We start from the raw sequence: 23,129 nt of genomic DNA, 5'->3' as shown, positions 1-23,129 counted from the left end.
TTCTATTCATATTTTACTTTGAATAAAGATAAAACAACATATTTAATACGTTTATTATATAACGATGATGATAGTATTATACTAAATTTAAAAAATATATGATTATAAAATATTATTTTTAATTTAACTTATCAAATTTAAATATAAGTCCGTGCATCGCACGAGTTTAACACTAGTTTTTATATACAAATTAAACATCTAAAACATAGTTACTTTACATTCACTTTTAAATAGTCATTAAAACTAAAAAATAGCGTATTTAGTTAAGTAAATATATAAAATATTTTATATTGTTATATCAAAATTAATCTATTGGCTGTTTCTGTTTTGTTATTGTTGCTGTTATAACATGTTTTTTAGTTTGGTTTTATGAACTTGGATTGGCTATTGAAGCCTTAGCTTGTACTCTTTCTCTTCATCCGGTTTTGAGTGTCGTGAAATCAGCAGAAATTGTGCATATACCTATTTTTATGTTAATTATTTTGGGATAATAAAAACCAGCTTATTGATAGGAAAAAAGAGGTTTAATTTGATCTGTAAATGAAGATGGAATATATGTGTAGTTTGTAGTTGTGACTAGGTTTCAACCCACAGAGTTATTGATACTACTTTACTTGCACATTATACTCTGTCATTACTGTTTTGTCATCACAATCAACATCATTAGTTAAGAAGAAAAAATATGACCATATATATATATATATATATATATATTAAAAAACTTTTATCCTTTTCAAATTTTAAAATAATTCGTTTCCTTTATTTTTAAAATTCATAACTCATATCCTTTTTTAAATTAAAAAATACTATGTTTTCTTAAAATTCAAAATTTTCCAGTCACCAAAAAAAAAAATTCAAAATTTTCTTCTCTTTTAAAAAATACTATATTTTCTTAAAAAATCAAAATTTTAAGTACTCATACTCATCACTTATAAGTATATTAATTTTTCCCTGATATTTAAATCTATAGATATATACCTATCTTGTATTTGTCTTATCTTGCTCTAATTTAAAATCTAATTTGATTTATAGTTTTTTTTTAGAAAATTTATAACGCATGAATATAAAAAATTGAATTGAACTAATTAATAGTTTCAAACAAATTAAGTACTTCAGAAATATAATTAAGTAAAAATTAAAGATAATCTTAAATTGTTTATAACTACACATAATATATAAAAAGTTTAATTATTTTGTTGGTCTTTATAATTTTGTGAAATTTTTAATTAGACCTCTATACTTTTTTTTTCCTTTTAATTGAGTCTCTGTATGTCAATTAGGTCACTCTTAGCAATAATTGACTTAATTTTATAGGAACCTAACTAAAAAAAATATTGGTGTCGGGACCCAAATAAAAGAAAAAAAAAAGTATAGAGACTCAATTAAAAAAAAATATAGAAACCTAATTAAAAATTTTATGAAACTACAAGACCAATAGAGTAATTAAACTTATATAAAAATAAACAAATTTTACACATAAATAACACAAGTATACATATCCAACCAATAATTAAAAATACTCGCTCAATTTATTAAGATGGAACAAGGCTAATCGGTTGGATCAGTTCAAATTATCATCCCTATTTAAAGTTAAAAGGCTCATAAAATAGTTACATATTTATTCTTATAATAAAAGCTCTATAAAGACCAACTATCGATCAATCTCCACTCACCCCTTCATTCACAAACACAAACCCTCTTTCACAATGTCTGGTCTTGCGATTCTTTTCTTCCTCTTTATTTTTCTCTAACTTTTTGATATCGCTCTTGTTTTAATGAATACTTTGAGTCTAAGGACTTAAAATTATGTTGTAAATAAGTATTTGTTTGGACTAGCTACTTTTAATTAAAGTGAGTAGTAGTTGTTGAATACCAAACAAACAAAGATACAACGTTCAAATAGTTTTTCTCATTAAGATAAGAAACAATAATATGTAACTTTAATTATATAGTTTAATAGTTACCACCACATATCAATTATAGCAACTCTAACATAACAAATTAAATACACAATTATATCTCTCTTTCCTTTACCTAACAAATTAAAATGACGAAGCGACAGGGTTAGGTTATTACTCTATAATTGGCCTGCCAATTACTTACAAACATCACCGTTAAATAGATAAAAATAAATCACATCTTTGAGTAACGAACAAATAGTAGTAAGATAACAATTAATCAATTAATTAATTAATTAATATAATAATACGACTGTAACTTGCATCTACTTCCATATTATTTTGTTATTTTATTTCTATGAACCAAACAACAAATTGGATTGACCGTCAAAAATACTTTGCGCGACAACATTACATTAAATTTTTATTGCTAAATTGTTGCAGCTGCTTAGGAAATTACTCTAACTAGTTGCGTGACCCTTGACGTATATAATTCTCACTTTTTTGAGTATTTGTTTTTTGGGTAAATTACATTTTTTTGTCTTAAAGTTTGACAAAAATTTTAAAAATATTTTTAATTTTTATTTTGTTTTAATTTTATCTCAAAAACTTTCAATTTGTATCAAATATATTTTTGACAACTAAAATTTTAAAAAATTTAAAACTAATTTAACAATAATGTATAACAATTATATTTGATTTGCTTATATTAAAGGTTGTTTTTTATGTAATTGTTGTAGAATTAGTTCTAATTTTTTTAAAAAATGAGCCGTTGGGAATATTTGATGTAAATCGAAAAATTTTAAGAGAAAATTAAAACAAAATAAAATTTTTTAAAATTTTTATCAAATTTTAAGGACAAAAATATACTTTGCTCTTATTTTAAAATTAGGTATTAGATATTATGATATGGATGTCCATGACTTCTTTCACAATATGGACGACTCATTTTTTCAATTTTGGGAGGTTCATATTATTAAGAGAGATTTTATTTAATGAGATTTAAAAATAATGCCTCTTGTATGTAAGTGTATAAAGTATATAAATAGAGTAGTGTGATCTGAGAAGAAAAACACACACAATATTAGTATAAAACACTTCTCCCTATATATATGTACGCTCTGAAAGAGTGAATTATCAAAAAAAAAATATATGAATTATTTCAATTATATTGAGATAATAATGTTAGAGAATATTAATATTAAAATTTTTTATTTATATTTTTTTATTTTATATTTATTTCTTTCTCCTGATTTATTTATTTCACAACATTAGATAATAAGTAACGAAATTTTTATTTGATTTTTGTATTATTGTATAATATGAGTTTTTTTTTTACAATGATATTTTTTATTAAATAATTTAAACAATAAATATTTATATTAAAAGTAATTTATAAATAAGTTATTTTGTATTTGATTTTTTAGTTTTGAAAATACTTATTTTAGGAGAAGATTGATAAAAAAATTTCTGAGAGAAGTAATTTTTTTTTATTTTTCCATAAGCACTAAAATATCTTAGTAAAAAGTTATAATTTAATTTTAAAAATTATACCAAATAATAATACTATATTTTTTTATAAATTAAAAATTAAAAAAAATTAACTTATAAACATATTCAAACGCACCCTTAGTTCATTTTCTTTGAGCAAATGTTCATTAATTTAGTGAGATTGAATATACATGTACATTTTTTAGGTTAAATTAATTATTTCAATTTCAATAATATAAATAATTATATCTCTAACCACTATCATAAACATTAATGTAAAACTCTTGAAAAAAAAACTCATTTGTAAAAAGATTTATCTATGTATGTAAAAGTACGTTATTAAAAAATATGAATATGAACTCGTTCATTACCATAAAAATAAGTAAATTCTTATCAGTTAATTGGAGTTCATTAATTAGATATTAGTTTTCTGACTTAGTCAGCAAGAAACTTAGTTATATATAAGACAAGGACAAGAAAATGAAAGACAATAACGCGAGTGCCGTGGATTTTCCTATTCCCCTATTCTTTTTAACCTTATGCTTTTATATAAAAAAAAATATATTTTCTTCTATGTAATTAAGAAAGTAAATAGAGAGGTGCACTACAAAAAAAAATGTTAAATATCGTTAAATTTAGTGGTAAATTTATCAGTAAATTTGGTAATAAATTCGTCGAATAAAAAAATTACCATTGGTTTAGTTTTCTGATGATAAATTCACCGATAATAATTGAAGGAAAAAAAATTGGTACGGTCATTATCGTCGGATTTACTAACAAAAATCCGTTGATAATCCGAATTAGTAGAACGTTGTATTTTGGTCATTCGTAAAGTGTTACCGTCGAATTTATCTGCCGGTAAATTAAATGGTAATCTTGCCCTAAATTCGAATTGCGAATCCTCTTTCCTTCATTTCTGAACTACTCTCTCTAACCTTCTACTTTCTCTCTCACTCTCTTTCTCTCTCTCTCCCACAAAGTACATCCGACAATCCCTCCACCAACACCAGCCACCATCAATAGCGTTCAAAGATTGCATGAACTTCTTGCGTAGCGTTGGTCACTCTATCGCTGCTGTTTATGTCGCTTCTGCCACTGTTGCTTGTGTCGCCGGAGCTGCCTTCTTCCTCCCTTCAGATATGTTGTCCTTCTTCTTGTTCTAATTATTTTTTAATTTAAAAAAAACTAATTCAACCCTACCGGTTAGTCGTCGCTGCCATTTCGCCGTCTGTGCTGTCACCACACTAGAAAAATTCTCTGCGCCGTCATGATCTCCAAATAACTCAACAATTAGTTTTGAATAGTTAAACCCTAAACCCTAAATTATCTAATTTTAATTTGTTATGTATTAGAAAATTTGCAATTAGGATGTTTATATTAAAATTTTAACTATTTTTTAAATAGATTTAGGATTTTTTTAATTTTATTTTGATTTAGGATTTTTAAAATTATGTTTTGATAATTCTATGTTTGAAATTTTATTTATAATTTTGATTTTGAATTTTATTTTGATGATTCTGTGTTTATTATTCTGATTTCTGTTTATTATTTTGATTTCTATTTATTATTTTAATTTCTATTTATTATTTTGCAAATGTAAGATCCCAACTGTATTATTTTAATTACTATTCTGGTGTTGTTTGAGTTAATTCTTTTTGAGTTAATTAGTTGATTGTTGTTAATTGTCTGAGTTAATATTAACTTGTTTATTATCTGAGTTAATTATTGACTTATTATTTATTGTTGTTAATTTTTCAAGTTTATTATTATCCAAGTTAATTATTTTCTTAGTTAATTAGTTGATTATTGTTAATTGTCTGAATTAATCTTAACTTATTTATTTTCTGAGTTAATTATTGATTTATTGTTTATCATTGTTAATTTTTTAAATTTATTATTATCTGAATTAATTATTTTTTAAGTTAATTAGTTGATTGTATCTTAACTTGATTATTTTTTGAGTTAATTATTGACTTATTATTTATTCTTGTTAATTTTTTAAATTTATTATTATCTGAGTTAATTATTTTTTGAGTTAATTAGTTGATTGTTGTTAATTATATGAGTTAATCTTAACTTATTTATTTTTTTAGTTAATTATTGACTTATTATTTATTGTTGTTAATTTTTTTAATTTATTATTATCTGAGTTAATTAGTTGATTGTTGTTAATTGTCTGAGTTAATCTTAATTTGTTTATTTTCTGAGTTAGTTATTGACTTATTGTTTATTGTTGTCAAGTTTCTAAGTTTATTATTATATGAGTTAATTATTTTTTAAGTTAATTAGTTTATTGTTGTTAATTGTCTGAATTAATCTTAATTTGTTTATTTTCTGAGTTAATTATTGACTTATTGTTTATTATTGTCAATTTTCTAAAGTTATTATTATTTGAGTTAATTACTTTTTGAGTTAATTAGTTGATTATTGTTAATTGTTTGAGTTAATCTGAATTTATTTATTTTTTGAGTTAATTATTGATTTATTGTTGTTAATTTTTTAAGTTTATTATTATCTGAGTTAATTATTTTTTAAGTTAATTAGTATTGTATTTTTTTATTTATAATTTGTTTAGAAGTTATTAAATTTAAATATTTAAAATTATATATTAGTGTTTAAACAAATTTAAAATATTAAAATTAAGTTTATATACCTAAGTTAAATTTATCGGTAATTTTTAATTTAATTATTAATTAATAATTATTATCGACAGATTTATTGGATAAAAAATATGACAGTATAAATTATCAGCAGAAATTTTTTGACGATAATTAGTGTCGGACGAAAAAATTCATCAATAAATAATTACGAACGAGATTTATTCCGTCAAATTTATTTTGACAGTAATTTTGTCCATAAATATATTACCAGTAGATTTTTTGATAAATTAATCAATAAAATAAATAATATTCAATATTTTTTTGTAGTGATAATAACTTTTTTCTTATATTTTCTTTCTTAATTTATTACTATTTTTAATTACATGAATATATGATATCTCTCTCGAAAAAAAAAACAATCAACTACTTTTTCGTCATAAATTTGATTTGATTTACTCATTTTGTAAAAAAATAGAGTTACTTAAATACCTAAATATATGTCAAATTTAATAATAAAAAATAAATAAAATATAAGAATAAAAAAATAAATACCAATAAAGTGTATGAAAATCTAGGTGTTAATTAATAATATAATCTATGATGCACAGATATTAATATAGATATAGATATAAAACATGATACGATACAATACACGTAAATATATGAATTTTAAAATTTTATAAGATATGGGAACACAACATATATAAAATAAAATTGGACACATTGACATGTGATAGTATTTAAGTGTGTTCAAATATATTCAAAAAATTTTTTTTTATTAAAACAGTTAAATACAACAGATATTCGTACAAACAAATATAGATAAATATTGTATTTAAAATATATCTGATACGTAAATATAATAATTCAGCAAAATATTCATACTTGATACTTGGTAGTAAGATATAACTAACATTATTTCGCTTTCGTGACCAAGTTTGATCCATACGTTGTGTTAATATAGCTAGATACTATTTTACTTTTATTTGACTAAATATGATTGATTCAAATGAATAATTATTGATGATATCGCAATCAAAATGAATTATTGATGCCATACAAAAAGGAATTATTGGCAAACAGATTCAACATATACAGTAAACTTCACTTTTCGGTGTCTTTCGTTACAATAAGTAAACGAAGTTTCGTAGGTAAGTTTAATTTGTATGTACAGTATTCAAATTCTTTCTTAATTAAGTCATAGAACTGGGAATTTTCTTTTGTATGGTAATGATCATATGAAAATTTATCAGCATAGTGTGTTTGTTCAAACTATTATTTTGAGATAAGTTTCGTAACAATGACAAATATAATGAATAAAATAACATCATTTGTTGATCTATTTTTGATCTTTCTGTATTCATCTTTTACATCATGAATAAAATCCTACTTTAGAACCAAAAAAAATGACAAATATAATATTTCATGGCTTTCAATATGTGTATTTGATTTTTTTGTCGGTTGGAATTTATAATAATAATTCAAAAATAAATATTAAATATTTTTATCATATATATATTATGAGAATTAAGGTTGTCAAATTCGTGAGTCTAAATAAATTTGTAGAGCTCACTTAGACTCGACTCGCAAATTAATTCAAATTTGTATGAATTTACTTATTATGAAATATATATATATATAGTAAATGTCTAAAATGGTCCCTAAATTTTAAATCGCTATTCAATTTTAAAATGACCAATTAAATTTCTGAAATTCGAAAAAGTACATCTCCATTAGTCCCTTGCAGAAGTGCCGTCTAAACATTGATGATGTGGCATTCCAGCTGTATGCTGATGTATACCAAACTTGAATTTGATTCAAATTGGTACTTGAAATTTCTTAATAATATCCAAATTAATCCATTTTCAATTATAAAACCCTAATCCCCAAATTATTGTCTTCTCTTCTTCGATCTCTCAGCTGTCTTCTTCTCTTCTTCGTCCTTTCCGCTATCTTCCAGTTCATATTTATCCTGAACTACAACATCACACTTACCTAAAAACTATTTTAATTACAAGTTAATGTGGTTGGATTAATTTTAGGTTCAACACAGATTTAAATTATATGTATTCTTGCAGGTTCGTCCATTAAGCTAAAATATATTTTCCAACTTTTAAGAAGGTAACTATTGTCATCATCTTCAAGGTCTTAATATCACTTTCTAAGTTTGCCATTTTTCAATTGAACTCATGCAAATTTTTTTGTGAAATGGGTATTGCACAAACTGGTTCTTCACCTCCATCAACCCAACAGAAAAAATTACAATGGATTCCATACTGCAAAGTAAAAAACGCAGGTGAATCCAAACTCAAAGTGAAACTATCTTAACATTTTCTTTAAAACCATAACCTTACCTCATAGTTTGGACAACCATAAAATAGTCTATCAGAATTCTCTGTCGTCGTTGAGTACTTCAACACCATCCGAAGTCTGCAATTACAGAAAACAGCGTTCTTACCTCCCATGTTGCACATTCTTTTGCTGCCATAAGGTCTCCTTACAGAGTTAGTTGTTCCTACTTGAGCTACTTTGCCTTATCTCCCCACCACCCATCATCACTCATGCAGACGAGAAAATAAGATGAACTGGAAGATAGTGGAGAGGCTGAAGAAGAGAAGAAGATAGCGGAGAGGTCGAAGAAGAGAAGATGACAGCAGAGAGATCGAAGATGAGAAGACAATAATTTAGGGATTAGGGGTTTATAATTGAAAATGGACTAATTTGAATATTATTAAGTAATTTCAGGTACCAATTTGAATCAAATTCAAGTTTCGTATACATCATCATACAACTGGAATGCCACATCATCAGCGTTTAGACGGCACTTCTGCAAGAGACTAACGGAAATGCACTTTTTCGAATTTCAGGAATTTAATTGGTCATTTTAAAAAGTTAAGGACTAAATTAAATAGTGATTTAAAATTTAGGGACCATTTTGAGCATTTATTCTATATATATATATATATTTATTTATATATTAAAACAAATATTTTAAAACACACATTTAAATCCTTTATCATTATGCTTTTGCAATTAGTACATTATAAAAAACACACAATTAAAAATTCTAATAAATTAAATCTAATTAAAATCTTCTAATATCTTCATTTTTTATGACATGAATATCATCTTCACTGAACATTGAACCATAGTCAAAATTCAAAGAACATATACTATCATTGTAATTTACTAATTTTGCAATCCTAAAAACAATAAAATTTATATAAACATTGAACATTATGTATATAAACATTCTGAAACAACTAAAAAATAACAACTATAAACATTAAACCTCAAATAAACATATCACATACACAGATATATTTGAATGGTGTAAAATAACGGCAGCCAACTGCAAAGGAGAACCAGCACAAAAGCGAGCAGAGACTCATCATAGTCGTGTAATGCAAAGACGGAGTCGCAAAATAGAGATGTCAGGGAGCCAGAGAAAGAAACAACAAGTGGCGGCGAAGCAAAATAGAAGCAGAAAGAAGAAGTAGGTGGACAGTGGCGAACGGTGGTAGCTAGGTGGACGGTAGAAGAGCAAAGCAAAAAAGAGTAGTAAGCAAGATAATTAGACCAAGAGACGAGTATAGTAGATGTAAGTGCGAAACAGAGTAGAAGTAGAAGAATCTAGCGGCAGCGCTATAACAGCGACAAAACGATGGCAATACTGTGGTTGACAATAGCGAATAATGCCAATGATAGTTGGAACTGGAGAGAGTGAGAAACAACGCCGCTGAGAATGAGAGAGACCAGGACTGAGGAGTGCATCTTCATGTAAAAGTCTACGGATTTTTCCTTTTTTTTTGTTGGGGGGCAAAACGACACTATTTTGGGACATTAAGGGGGACACAACATAAATTCACAAATTGATTCTTGGACTCATTAGTTTGACAGAGTTTGTTTGAATCCAGTCGAGTCTTGTCAAGTTTACTCAGAGCCGAGTTTGTGTTCAAATTAACTTAATTCCACCACCTAAACTCGTAAACTCGTAAACTTGTAGGGGTTAACTTGTGAGTTTGACAACAATATGAGAATATATAATAAGAAAAGTGTCTATTTATAATATCATAGTGATAAAATCAATTTAATGTCAAACTAAATAATATAATGTTTGAGTTACTCATCATAACAATTCTGTTAGCCTAGGTGGTAAAAATGTTAAAATGTATAGTTAGATAATTTATTTACCATAGATAGTTCCTTTCACTATCGTATATAAGCAAATTTTTTGTAAAGTGTTAGATATGATTTACCAAACTAACAAAAATCAGTTTTATTTTTTAAATTTACACTATATTAATATATAATATCCTAAATATAATCTAATAGTCATCCTTAAACTCAAAAGACAATTTGATTTTATAATTTATTTAAAAGCATTGTAATAAGAAAACTAAAAGTAATATGTAAATAAAATTCTTAGGAGCAAAATGGCTGAGAGACATAAAATATAAGTAGAATTACGATAAGAGAATTGCCCCCATAACTTGGGATACCGATGAAACTACCAAAATTTAAGGTGTAAATGGAACCACAAAAAACTTAGAGTGCAAGTAAAACTGTCAAAAACAAAATATAAATAAAATTGTAGAAATTTGGAGTAACAAAAGGTGTATTGTTGGAATTGAAAACTTGGAAAGAAAAATAAAACTACTTTCATAAAAGAGTTTGGAATAACAGATAAGTGCAAAGAGTTCAAAAAAGATATAATGACTTTGATACCATTTTAGAATTTAAGGTATAGACAAAATTTTGGAGAGTAGGTAGAACTGCTGGAATTTGGGATGCAAACAAAACTATGTAAGCTTGGTGTTATTGGTTACAAAATAAGTGTTGAAAAGGTGATAGACTTGAGTTTAAAAAAAATAAGACGACATAGATAAATGTAAAAATAAAAAGCCACCAAGACGGATGAAGATCAAAGCATTAGAGCGTAATCAAATAATATATAGGAGCAATAGAAACATGAATGGAACTTGTTTTTTTAGATAATTTGAAAAAATAATCTCAAAATGCTCAAAGATAATACCAAAACTTTGATACCATGTTAGAGTTTATAATAATAACTCAAGAATAAATATCAAATATTATTGTTGGTTACAAAATTAGTGTTAGAAAGGTGATAGATTTGAACTTAAAACAAAAATAGAGGACATAAAATAAATATATATAAAAAAAAGAGGATCGCCAAAACGGATAAAGATTAAAGCATTAGAACTTAATCAAACAGGAACGACAGAAACACAAATGAAACTTTTTTTTAAGATAATTTGAAAAAATAATCTCAAAATGTTCAAAGATGATACCAAAATTCTAATACCATATTAAAATTCATGATAATAACTCAAGAATAAATAACAAATATTGTTGTTATATATGTTGTGGATACAATAAGGAGTGTTTATTTAAAGTTGAGGATACAATCTAATCATAATGATAAAATCAACCTAATATCAAGTTAAGTAAATATAAAATCAATCTAAGATATACCTAGATACTATACTAATATATAATATCTATACTAATATATAATATCTTACATATATTCTAAAAAGAACAATGGATATAACTATGCATACACACACGGAAAAATTAGCTATAGAGAATTGATGTAAGAATCTCAGATTGCCTCTTTTATTACTACTAGAATTTTTGGGATTATCAACAAAAATATCATAATAAAATTTTTACTGAAATTATATTCATGAATTATATTATTCAAGAAATTGAATTGTAAATTTGGACATCACACATGATAAGTGCACATAAAATCAAAATATAAGATTTGGAAATCAGTATCACTCGATAATTTTTTTTAGATAAAAAAATAATCAAAACAAAAAAAATAAAAAAATTGAGTATATTTGATACATATCTCTAAACATAGAAATATATATTGAAACTAAGTTTTTTTGTATTATGTTTAGTCATAGTAAATAGAGTTCAAAAACTCTTTTTATCTCATATTTGATTTGAATGGACAAGACACAAAGATATAAAAAAAATACCAAATCTGTTGTTTCTAATTAAAAGAATTAAAAAATTTTTCGACGTATATTTTGTTTTTCTATCCTAGTAGCAATAACACTCACACACTGTCAGATCCCAACTTCCTCCTATTGCCACCATACGCACTCTACCAATCTTTTCTCATTTTGCCTTCATCCTCTTATTTTCGAACTTAAAATATCGATCTATTCTTTTTCTACCACTTCCAAACTTGCTATTACTCTTTAACTATGTCTTTTTAATCTCATCACCTCTATTTTAATTTTTTTTTTCAAATATAAGAGTTAAAAAAGAGAGAAAAGAAAAAAGAAGAGTGAAAGAGAAGAAAAGTAGTAGTAAAAGAAGAGTAATAAAAATAATGTAAAATTATTAAAGTTATTTTAGTAAAAAAACTAAATAAGATGAAAGGATATGAACACTCTTAACTTATAATCATAGATTTTTTTTGGTTAAATTACACAGTTGGTCCCTACACTTTTAGTGAAATTGCAAATTGGTCCTTACGCTTTAAAAGTTAGTAATTAAGTCCCTAAAGAGAATTAAAATTTGTGATTTAGTCCCTACCGGTCAAAAAGTGTTCATTTAATAGAATATTTTCAGAATATGCTGAGAATATTTTGTTAAATCAAACACTTTTTGAACGACGGGGACTAAATTACAAATTTTAATTATCTTTAAGGACCCAATTATTGTAAACCATGATAAATTAGTAGATAATTAGTCGATAAATTAGTTTTTAATAAGGAAAATTAGAAATGTGAATATTATATTAAATTAGAATAAAACTCATCGAAACAAAAATTTTGACACTAATTTCAAAGAAATCGGTCCAAAATTAGACCGAACAGACCAAACCGGTTAAACCGAATCCAAACAGGACATGTGGGCCCAAACCAACCCAAAAGAACATTAAATGAAACCCAAACATTTCCCCTTTCACTACAAAATTCTTGTTTATTTGTGGTAGTCTTTTAGTGGGTGTTATTATAAACCTCCATAATATATTTTAATAGTGACAATTTGTAAAACTCCTCTAAATTATATTAACAATAACTCCCATAGATCAATCAATACTAAAAACATTTCTAGCCCAAATAAATATTAGCCCATAACAAAAATTGAAAAAAAAAAACATTCAGAAGAGGGGGCTTCGAGCGATTGCAAGAAAGAGAGAGAGAGAGAGTGGGAGAGGGACCTCTGTGAAACCCTAAAATCTCGATCTCCCTGCCGCCGCCATTCATCTCCTTACCGCCGTCGTCTCCTCCGTCAAAGCGTTGCCGGTGCAGAGTTATGAATGGAGGACGAGATGATCGTGGAGCCTATGAATTTGTTGACCTCTCAGAGTGACAATTTCATTCAGATTGTTGAGGTAATGCTTTAAATCTTCTGCTTCTGCGTCGTCTTCCACTGCGGATTGTGCCACTGGTTCTGCTTTTCCTCTGGTGGCTTAAAGCACTCAAAGTGCGGTTTGGGCGTGGATTCGGTGTTGTGGTTTGGGCGCAGATTTGGTGGTGCTAGCTGAGGAGATCAAGAAGGCGAGCTAGCTAGTCTCTATAAGCTTCGAGTCGAGTCAAGTTTTATGTCATGTCGAGTCATTACAATTAGGATTTGTTCCTAATTTTTTCTTGTTCTTTGCTTTCTTCAATTTTTCAAAATTTTTCAAAGATATTAGTTTCTGTGATAATTTGATGATATAGTTTTGGCAAAGTTATACACAAATTCTGTTTTTTATGTTCTAATGTACTTTTCTCTTCTGTAAATTTTTCAGGTCAAGGCAAAGAATTTGATATAGATTTTGTTAAGTTGATTTGATATATTATAAAGGTGAAGAGACATAAATGGAAAATTGTTATTCTCTATTGAAATTTTTGGTTTTTTCTTGAAGTAAAAAGGATGTTAGGGTTCATAGTTTGAAAGCGAAGTATATAATAAATTTCTTTCTTGTATGCAACTTTGTACTGTGTTTGATTCAGTATCATCATAAGAGCTTTTGGCTTTCTTTCAGGTGCAAGATCCTTGAGGTACTGAAAAATTGGCCTGAGAGGAGTATTCAAGTTATTGTTGTCACAGATGGCGAGCGAATTTTAGGACTCAGAGACCTTGGATGTCAGGTATTCGTTCCTTGATTTACTATAACTACTAGACTCCTATCATTCTATTTTATCTGAAGCTGTTACTTTTTAGTATATAGATACATTAATTCAATGAAAACATGATATATAGTAAAATAAGTAACTTAGGCTTCATATAGTTTATGTTAGATGCGTTTCATTTCAGGGAATGGGAATTCCTGTTGGAAAATTGGCTTTGTACACAGCACTAGGAGGGCTTCGTCCATCAGCAGTTTGCATTTTCAATCTTCTACTAACATTTTTCTTCTCATTATACCATTATATATGTCTCATTATAACATTACATACATGCCTTGATATCTGCATATCACTTTCATTTGCATTGATATGAAGTGATTTTGATGATATCTGGTTTCTATATAGGAATATTCTGAACTTCTGAGTGAGTTCATGGCTGCTGTAAAGCAGAACTATGGGGAAAAAGTTCTTGTGCAGGTTGTGAATTTTAAACAAGTTTTTATGATGTTATGAACCTGAATCATTCAATTGAGTTTCTGTTACCTTAAAATGTTTTTTCTACAGTTTGAAGATTTTGCAAATCACAATGCTTTCGAGTTGCTTGCGAAATACGGCACATCTCACCTAGTCTTCAATGATGATATTCAAGTACTATAATTAAAGCATTGAACTTTGGCCGACCACACTTTCCTATTCCTTGGTGCTGGCGAGGTAACAAATTGACTATCATAAAAGCTTGCTGACACAGTAGTCTTATGTTGATTTATGGAGTGAATTTTAAATTACAATCTATGGGGTTGTTCTATTTCTTTGTGCAGACAAAGAAACCAATAGAAAAAACTCGCAAGAAGATATGACTTGTAGACTCAAAGGTAGTTGAAAAACCATGATAATACACTACTTTTTAGTACAAGAAGATTGTAAAAAACTAAACTATGGTTAATCAGATCCATTTTATCGACTCTATTTTGCAGGTATTTTCTATCAATTTTTTTAGTGAGTGGGGTGATGAGCCAGGTGAGTGTAGTTATAGAACATTTTTCTTGGAGCGTAGAAACAGGGACATTATGAAAAGGCAGAACCGTGAAGTTTTATTCAGCGGAATTATCACTGCCATTGGTATTAGCTTACATAATTTTCCTGAAGGAATGGCAGTGTTCCTTGGGTCCGTGAAGGTAATAAACCTCAATTTTGGTGTTATTGTTGCATGTTATTGCTTTAATATTGTAACTTTATGCCATTAATTCTTCTTTATATGTAATTATGTAGGGCCTTCAGGTTGGTTTTAACCTTGCATTAGCCATTACTTTGCACAATATCCTAAAGGTATTTTTATTATATTTTACCTTATAATATAATCTTAGTGTTCTATTAATAAATTCCTTATAATATAATGCAAAATCACTTTCTGCAAATACTAGCCTTGTTTGCAATGGAAACTCCTGTGAGCTTGGATGCCGAGGACATCAGAAATGAAAAGGTAAGTCTTATAAGTTTAAGCCTCGAAATTGAGATTATGAGCTAAGTTTTATGATTCAAGATCACTAAAGCTCCAAGAGTTTAGGTGAACTCTAGAGTTTGATAACCTTTGAACTTGCTAATGATGCTTTATTAATTGATCAATTCTATTCAATGATTACACTTAAGATTGTTGTCTCAAACTCAGGTGAAGGTTCTTAAATCAATGAGACCAATTCAATTAGAAGATGTTGTTGTTGGTCAATATAAGGGCCGTGCTTTTCATTGACAATGCAAGATGGGATGGAGTTCCTTTTCTCATGAAAGCTAGCAAGGCTCTCCATACTAAACGGTATTAAATATTTCCTTTCCAATTTTTTTGGGTTGCCGACAACATTATTATTTCTTAATTATGTCTATATAGATTTGGGGTTAGTGATACTTGATAAAACCCATTTTTTGGAGTCAAATATAAAAATCTTCTATGAAAACTTAAATTTATACACCTACAGTATAAATTGATGGCATATATGGATTTGTATGAGACCATATCCGATCAAATTGACTTTGGTGCTTTATATGCCAACTTCTTGGGGTCATATATAAAACTTTGAGAATTTAGTTGTATATGGATATCTGATTACCATAAAAGGGCAACCCGGTGCACAAGCGTCCCGCGTTTAACGCAGGGTCCGGGAAAGGGCCGCAACCAAGGTTGTAATGTACGCAGCCTAACCTGATAATTATATCAGTGGCTGTTTCCACGGCTTGAACCCGTGACCTTGAGGTCACGTGGAGACAACTCATCCGCTGCTCCGAGGCTCCCCTTCGGATATCTGATTACCATAAAGGAATTAATAAATTATCATCCAAATATATATATATATATAATTAAATATAATATATTATAATTAAACTCAAATTTTTTTTGTAAAATGTTTACTGAAGATAATTGAATATAATATAATTGAGGTTTTTTTGTAAAATGTTTACTGAAGATAATAAGGTATATATTGCGATATGCGTGCATTACATTTCAGACAAAATTAAATGTTTCCATCACTGATCAAATACTGATTATAATTTATATAATTAAGTCAACTAATGTCAGAAATTAGTTTATGTACTAATTTGCCCTGTTTTCCTTCTACAGGAAAAAGATTCTATGCTCATCGAGTTTGTTTAGTCAAGTCAGATATATTTCGAGCAAGGTTTGATGGTGGTTACAGGGTAGGCCTTGATTATTCTTGAAAATTTTTTATAAGTTATTTTTTTTCTTTTTAATTATGTATGAAGTGCAGATTAACTGTGATTAAGCTCCTTTTTTTTCCTTGTAAATATTCAAATATAAACTTAATATGAAGTGCAAATTTATGGAAGATTATCATATAGTTATGATTCTAGGATAATGTTACCTTAGCTAGTGTAATATTATCTTGCTTTTGGTTGAGCTGATTTTAGTTTAATTTATACTAAGAATTTCGTGCTGGGATATCTTTGTTTTGTACTTGGAATTTTGTAAATCCACTACCAAGAATCATACTCTATCAATGTATTAATATTTCAATTATTTACTTATATTTGTATAGTTATGGTTAGTTAATATGATTAGTAATGTGGCTTGCTATGAACCTCTTTTTTGGCAGTGCTCAAAATTAGGAATAGCAGTCTGGTAGTGGTTTGCCGTTGTTCAGTTTGTGGCCCTTTTTTTTTAATTTGAAAATGAACTTTGTGGGGGGTTTTAAACCGCCACAAAAATGAAAAAAAACTGCCAGCACAGAACAGCAAAAAAAAAACCGCCACTAAAACACGTTGTGGCGGTTTTTAAAAACTGCCACAAATAAGCTCGTGGCACCTCCAATTTTGGAGGTTTCAGAAACTGCCACAATTCGTTTTGTGGGGGTTTAAAACCGCCACAAAACACAAAAAACCGCCACAAAATGGCAAGAATCTTGTAGTGTTTCTCCCCGTATACACGTTCCAGCGAGCAGAGGGAAGGGGAGAACGAGAAAACGTTCCAACCCTTACAGTAAAATTAATTCGCCGTAACTTCTCCGTCCGAGTTCCGATCGCCGCACTGTTTGCGGCCACGCATTCACCGCGTCGAGCTCTACGTTTCTACCAGAACAATTTCATAGGTAACCCACTATTTCATCTCAGCCTCTTCTCCAATTTTTGGAAAATTAGTGGAGATATTGAATTTCTTTGTTGTTTGATGTTTTAGGATCCAATTAGTTTGACGAAAATATTCACTCTTGCTTATGTGAAGCTTCGGTAAGGTGAGGATACGATAATTCTATTTTAATTTCATTGAATTTGAACTTTGAGTATTAAATTAGATATATATGTGTTATAAATGTGTATTAGGTTGAGAATAAATAATTGGAGTTTGAAATTGTGAATACTAAAATTTGGAGGAAGCTGATTAGTTGAGGTTTTGAGGGCTGTGTTCTTTTTAAGAAAATTGTCTTGGATAATACTTGGGAATCGGCCAAGGTATGGTTTAGGTTTCTTGCATTTAATATATAATATTCTGTGAAAACTTAGGCTAGATGACCATAGGATAAGTTGGATTGCATGTGTATATTTAATACTTAGTATCCTATTGATGAACATGGTTGGTTTGGTACTTGTTGATTAATTGGTGATTTAGTGAATTATTGATTTGAGGTATAACTATTGTGGAGGTTGTTGTGATAATGAGGTATTTTGTGTTAAAAGCATAGGATTTGTGAACTATAATTCTTAGTTGAATTTTGGTTGTTGGATTTAAATATTATATGAGTATAATTGTTGATCTGAGGTAGATTTATTGTGGTGATTGTTATGATGATGAGGAAGGGTATGTTGAATTGAAAAGAATGCAGGTTTGGACCCGAAAAGGGTGGCAAAGTCCGAGTTTTAGAGAAGACGCTGCCGAAATTTTATAAAAATTAGAGATTTTGTTTATATGATTATTTAAAAAGATTTAGATTAAAAGGGTATATGGTTTGATTTTGAGTTATTAAAAAAATGAGTCTGTTTTAAGTTTGATTCATTTAGAAATGAATGAATTATGTTTTGAATTGGAACTATTGATGGATGAAATGGGAGGTGTGATAATGAAGGATAAGGATTGAATATGACTGATGTATGATGATGAATTAGATGCGATTGAAAATAATGTGGATGTTGATGAATTATAATTGAATTATTTATATGGCTTATGAATTTGAATGATATGAGATACAAGATTCTCTGGGTAAAGTACCGTGGCTTGCCACCACGTGTACCAGATTGAAAACTCGATACTCTGTTGACCCTACGACGTAAGGGTGACCGGACACTATAAATTCCCGGGAATGTTACCCCAATTGAGCAATATTGATTATTTGAGAAAAAGTTATGCATTGACTCTTGAGGATGCACGTCAAGGGACAGTCTAAGATTTTCAGACTTGTCGGGTTGGCTGGATAACTGACAGATGAGCCTCATCAGCCATAGGACAGGCATGCATCATATGTATTCTACTTGAATTACTTGTTGTACATTAACTGGGTTTGCCTAAGTGTACTTGCCATGCTAAATGTATATTTGTTACCTGCAGTATTTGTGATCTTTTTGTGTTTGCCTTTATCTGTTTATTTGTCTGTGAAATGCATAATGGAGTTGGAGGTATAGAGGAATGGCAGTATGAGACTTAGATTTAAGATTAAGTTAAGTTAGGCTTTAATACTTTTAGAAAACCACCTTTTATAACTTCTGTTTAATACTTTAAGCTCTATAATCTGAGTGTCAGCGTTCTAGGATTGCCTCTGGCATTTCCAGGACTTTATATATTATGTGTGTGACACCTTTACCATACTGAGAACCTCCGGTTCTCATTTCATACTATGTTGTTATTTTTCAGATGTAGGTTGAGAGGCATCTCGTTAGGCATCTGGACCCCTGAGGCGAATGACTTATTCTTTTTTATCCTCTTAGAGGTTTATGGAGAGACAGGATTTTGTTTATGTACATTTGGGTTTTGGATATATATATACATGTGTGTGTGTGTGTGTGTGTTGGGTTTTGGATATATATATACATGTGTGTGTGTGTGTGTATTTTACTATTTACCTCTAATTGATGGATGGTTTATGTCAAAAAAGTGCATCTAATTGAGCATCCTTAATTCATTTTAATAAGTTCAATTCAACAAAAGCTGTAGAAATATTTTAGGTTCTTTGAACTTTTTTTCTTTTTTTTGAGAGGTATTATCCTATATATTTAGAGAGAAGTGTATTCTATTTTTCTCAAGAGAGAGTGTTATTGTAATCTCCTTGTGATAGAGAGAAATTGTAATTCTCAAAGATAGCTATTTAATTCTTTCCATATTTATACAGATTTCTATTTTTTCATCTATATACTTGAGTTGCGTCTCTGATACCTCACAGTGGTATCAGAGCCAAAGATTGTTGATTAATAATTTTATTTTTTTTGCTGTGAGTTACCACATATTAAAACAAAAATGATATCAAAATATGAGATTTAGAAATTCAATGGAAGTAATTTTTCATATGCAAATTGAAAATAAAAGTAATTATGAAAAAAGACAATTGCATATCAACAATTAAGGGTTGACCCACTAGAATTACAGATGAAAAATGAAAGAATATGGATGATAATGCCGTTGCAAACTTACACCTGTCACTAGGTGATTCAAACTTGTCAAGTGTAGCAAAAAAAGATAGCAAAGAAAATTTGGGGTGCTCTCACCAAATTATATGAAGTCAAGTCACTTCATAGTAATATATTCTTAAAAAGAAGACTTTATACTCTTTGAATGAATGAATCTACATCAACAACAGATCACATCAACAATCTAAATACACTATTTTCCCACTCTCATAATTAGATTACAACATAGTAGAAAACGAACATGTAGAGCTTTTACTTCAAAGTCTACCAAATTCATATGATCAACCCATTCTTAACTTAACTAATAATATTTTGACAGATTATCTTTTATTTGATGATATAGCTTCTACGATCTTTGAAGAAGAATCTAGGCACAAGAATAAAGAATATAGATTAGAAAGTTCAAAGTACTGTGAATTTATATATGTTTGTGGGAGATACTTTACAAGAGGTAGAGGCATCAGTTGCTTCAGCAAGCCAAGAAAACTTGATGATGACATGGCATCGCAAATTAGGCCACATGTCAGAACGAGACTTCAAGATTCTTATGAAACATAATCTCACTCTCAGACTCAAATCGATAAACTTATTGTTTTGTAAGCATTGCGTTACAAATAAGTAACATAAATTGACGTTTGGTAGATCAATTACTCGGAGCAAGCACTTATTGGACTTTATTCATTTTGATGTATGAGAGTCGCCAAATAAAGACTTTCCTAAGAGGAGCAAAATATGTTGTATCATTTATTGATGATTATTCTAAGAGGCTATAGGTTACCCGATCAAGAAGAAGTCAGATGTATTTACGATGTTTAAGGAGTTCAAAACAAAATTGGAACTTGAATCTGGAAAGAATATCAAGTGTTTAAGAATAAATAATGGAGGAGAATAAGTCGATGGTGATTCTCTAACATTTTGTAAGAGGTATTCAATGGCAATCCACAATTGCATATACGTCTCAGCAAAATAGTGTAGCAGAGCAAATGAATATGACTCTCCTAAAAAGAGCATGAGCTATGTTGTAAACTGTAGGTTTAGCCAAGTCTTTTTGAATAGAAGCTATTAAAACCGCTTATTATATGATAAATCGGCCACCATCAACTGTAATTGGGTTGAAGATACCAATGAAGATATAGCAATGTAAGCCACCTAATTATTCTTCTTTACATATATTTAGTTGTCATGTGTACGTGATGTACAATTTTCAGGAAAGAACAAACCTGGATCTAAAATCTAAGAAATTTATATTCTTGGTTATGCTAATGGAGTTAAGGGGTATCGCCTGTAGAATCTCACTACTCACATGGTAGTTGTCAGTAGAGATGTGATATTTGCAGAAGATGAATTCTAAAGAGAACAAGAAAATAACAACATTATCAATGGGATAACCACTATTCAAATAGATGAAAACTGCAGAGAAGGTGATTTTCTGAAACATAATCATAGCACGAAGAACAGAAACCATAGCACTCGAATTATATTTTGGCACGCCACGGTGCGTATTGTCTTCTAAGAGAAGATGGAGAGCCAACAACTATATTATGGAGGCTATGCGCAATCCACATGCTCCTATTTGGATGACAATAATACAAGAAGAAATCAAGGCATTACATAGAAAACATACTTGGAAACTTATTGCACTTTTAGCAGGTCGAAAAACCATTGATAACAAATGGATTTACAAGATCAAGCGAGATAGTAATGCTCAGGTGGAACAATATAATGCAAGATTGGTTATCAAAGGATATGATAAAAAAAAGAAGGTGTTACCTTCAATGAAATATTTTCTTCAGTGATGAGACTAACTATTATCAGAGTAGTTTTGACTATGTGTGCTATATTTGATTTACATCTAGAGCAACTAGATGTAAATACTGCTTTTAAGCAAATCAAAACAATGCACACTCAAACAAAATATACAAATGCATATAATGTATACATGTCCTATGGCTGATGATATCATTTGTCGGTTATATAGCCAACCCGACATGTCTTGGTAGCTAACCATGGATAGTCCCTCTGTGCGCATATTCCCAAGCTCAATTTATCCATGGGTGAGACAACTCAAGCTCAAATCCATGGAAGAATCCGGAGAGTTAAAGTATTCCGATTACATCTTACGATAGAGGGTCAACAATTAGTCTCAAATATATAAGCCGTATAATAATTTTTTTAAATAACACTTCAAATCAAAACTCCAATTTTTAAAAAAATTTCGACAGTATCTTCTCTAAAACTCGAACTTTTTCCACCATTCAAGGGTCCCAACCACCAAACCAAACACCTCTCGATCATTCAAATCATTTCCAATATCAAATCATTTCAAAATAAAAAGCTAATTCTAATATTAAATCTTTTTCCAAAACCAACCAACTCTAATAGCAAATCATTTACAAAATCGAACCACACATCTCTCAACCAATCCATTCAATTCAATTTCACAAACCCACCATCAACCATCAATACATCAACAATCATCATTTTCTTATACTCATCAAAGTCATAATCCAACACATACAAATTCATTCATCCTTTATGCACACATCATATACCATATACGCAATCCATCAATAATTCATTCAATTTATTCCTATCTTAAGGTCTTCTAGCCTAAGTTTTTGGTGCACGAAATTGCAATCACACTTTTGCAATCCACACAACTAACCAGCAAGTGCACTGGGTCGTCCAAGTAATACCTTACGTGAGTAAGGGTCGATCCTACGGAGATTGTTGGCTTGAAGCAAGCTATGGTTATTTTATTATTCTTAGTCAGGGATCAATTATAATTATCAGTTTGAATTACTAAAAAATAAAAGAGCGTGAAATAATTACTTTTTGTGCAATAATGGAGAATATGTTGGAGTTTTGAAGATGCTTTGTCTTCTGAATTCCTGTAACATCATGTTTCCTCTCATGCA

The 23,129-nt window shown here is 28.9% G+C and overlaps 1 long non-coding RNA gene across 3 annotated transcripts; it reads left to right on the top strand.

The window, feature by feature from the left end:
* Positions 1–13,143: 13,143 nt before the first annotated feature.
* Positions 13,144–17,321, top strand: LOC107473554 (uncharacterized). 3 transcript variants are annotated; one of them, XR_008005896.1, is made up of 12 exons: positions 13,144–13,568; positions 13,773–13,828; positions 14,010–14,115; positions 14,282–14,347; positions 14,500–14,571; positions 14,659–14,805; positions 14,913–14,966; positions 15,069–15,269; positions 15,364–15,420; positions 15,516–15,574; positions 15,761–15,904; positions 16,706–17,321. It is a non-coding gene; the product is annotated as an uncharacterized LOC107473554 (long non-coding RNA). The 3 variants fall into 3 exon arrangements; XR_008005895.1 differs by having other exon boundaries at positions 13,144–13,373; positions 14,282–14,571; XR_001589012.3 differs by lacking the exon at positions 13,773–13,828 and having other exon boundaries at positions 13,144–13,373; positions 14,282–14,571.
* The last annotated feature ends 5,808 nt before the right edge of the window (positions 17,322–23,129 follow it).

Source organism: Arachis duranensis, chromosome 2 (genome assembly GCF_000817695.3).
Source record: "Arachis duranensis cultivar V14167 chromosome 2, aradu.V14167.gnm2.J7QH, whole genome shotgun sequence".
NCBI lineage: Eukaryota > Viridiplantae > Streptophyta > Magnoliopsida > Fabales > Fabaceae > Arachis > Arachis duranensis.
The sequence above is the reverse complement of the archived record's forward strand: the minus strand, read 5'-3'. Positions and strand labels throughout refer to the sequence as shown.